At 44.6% G+C, this 2,068-nt stretch overlaps 1 protein-coding gene across 1 annotated transcript in view; it reads right to left on the bottom strand.

Annotated features, from left to right (window-relative positions):
- Window positions 1-2,068, bottom strand: part of BBOF1 (basal body orientation factor 1) — a 35,340-nt gene that overhangs the window by 18,578 nt on the left and 14,694 nt on the right. The window lies entirely within an intron of this gene.

The following is a 2,068-nucleotide window of genomic DNA, read 5'->3' as shown; positions in this document are numbered from 1 at the left end:
ATCTGCCCCCTGATTGGTCAGTGTGTGTCATAGTGACCAGTCATTCCCAGTGGTTCTGCTGTTAGGGTCAATTTGCATATTAACCTTTTATTATATAGGACAGAGGCCTGATGCACAGGTGGGGTCAAGCTGGTTTGCCATGAAGGGTGTCCCGGATCAGGGTGGGGGTCCTGCTGGGGTAACTGGCCAGTCTGGGTGAGGGGCTAAGGGCCATTTTCAGTCTAGCTAAGCCCCCCAGCGGGCACCCCTAACCCATGAGGGTGTGGCCAGCCTGGGTGAGGGGCTGATGGCTGTTTGCAGGCTGGCCATGGCCCCCAGCTACCCAAGCTCCCAGTGGAGGCTGGCTGGAAGCAGTTATCTGGGATTTATTTGTCTTCTATAATTGAAACTTTGTTGCCATGAGCGGAGGCCACAACTGACTCAGGGTAGGCGGGAAGCTTGGCTTCCTCCATCGCCCAGGCAACCAAGCCTCCTGCTTGCTCCAGCTCTGTGGCTGCCGGCCGCCATCTTGGTTGGGTTAATTTGCATAGAGTCACTCTGATTGGCTGGTGGGCATGGCTTGGGGCATAGCGAAGGTATGGTTAATTAGAATCTTTGTCTTTTATTAGTGTGTGTGTGTGTGTGTGTATTTCTACATTGCATTTTTATGAAAATACTAGAGGCCCAGTGGCAGTCTGGGACCCCTCAGGGGATGGCCACCTGCTGGCTTAGGCCCGCTCCCCAGGGGATTGGGCCTAAGCTGGCAGTCAGACATCCCTCTGGCAGCCCGGGAGCCCTCAGGGGATGTCCACTTGCCAGCGTGGAGCAGGCCTAGCTGCAGTCGGACATCCTTAGTGCTGCTGAGGAGGCGGGAGAGGGTCCCACCACCACCACTATACTGGCAGCCATCAGCCTGGCTTGTGGCTGAGCAGAGCTCCCTCTGTGGGAGCACACTGACCACCAGGGGGCAGCTCCTGCATTGAGCATCTGACCCCTCATGGTCAGTGTGTGTCATAGTGACCAGTCATTCCCAGTTGCTCTGCTGTTAGGGTCAATTTTCATATTACCCTTTTATTATATAGGATTCAATGGCTATCTCTAGGTGTTTGTGTGTGTGGTGGGGCGAGGACTTTTTTTATCAGCTAAATTTGCTGCAATGTGTTATCATCATTTTGTCAAAAACAAAGACAAAACAATTTATGAGAAGAAAAAAAAAACCCCTGCAACCTACCAATGTATGCTTCTGCTAATCAGGTGGATAGAATTTTGTTTTCTTTAAAATATATGTTTTGACTACCTTTTTATAATCTAAATGTAATTAGCCTCTTTTAAATGTATACAGTGAATTTTATTACCCAGCATAATTAATTTTCTTCATTTATGTATTACCACTCCCCTTAATTTTAAGTTCATGGGCCTCCACACCTGCCTTAATTCTTCCATATTCCACAGAACCACCTTATTTTCCCCCATAAGCCTTAGAATGTTAAGTCTTCCTGGCCCAACAGTCCTCTTTGAAGAGATATGAAATCTATTTGTCCCCTAGGTGGCAACATTGTTCTTTAAAAAAATCACACTGCATCCCACTAGATTATGAACTAGTTCCTCATTCACTTTGATTCAGAATGTATACCTTCACATAGGATGTCTATTTTGAGAGTTCCTGAAAAGTTAAGGAACTTAATTTGATTCAATATGCAGCATTTTCATATAAAACAGAACTTAATATTCCTTCTAAACTTTTCTTTTTCAGTTTTATTGAGGCATAAATGACAAAACTGTAATTTCAAGTGTACACAGTGATTATTTGATATATGTATACATTATGAAAAGGGTCCTCCCATCTAATTAAAAGAAAAGTTGATATCCCTTCAATTACTTTTTTTTGAGAGAGAGAGGAAGGGAGAGGGGGAGAGAGATAGAAAAATCAATGTGTTGTTCCACTTGTTTATGTATTCATTGGTTGATTCTTGTATGTGCCCTGCCCAGGAATCACCCACAACTTTAGTGTATGGGGACAATGCTCTAACAAATAGCTATCTAGCAAGGGCTAGAGGAGATAATATTTTAAATAGATTAAAAAATTTTT

This window comes from Myotis davidii, unplaced genomic scaffold (genome assembly GCF_000327345.1).
Source record: "Myotis davidii unplaced genomic scaffold, ASM32734v1 scaffold309, whole genome shotgun sequence".
Taxonomy (NCBI): domain Eukaryota; kingdom Metazoa; phylum Chordata; class Mammalia; order Chiroptera; family Vespertilionidae; genus Myotis; species Myotis davidii.
Note: the sequence above shows the minus strand (reverse complement) of the source record. Positions and strands in the feature narration are given on the sequence as shown.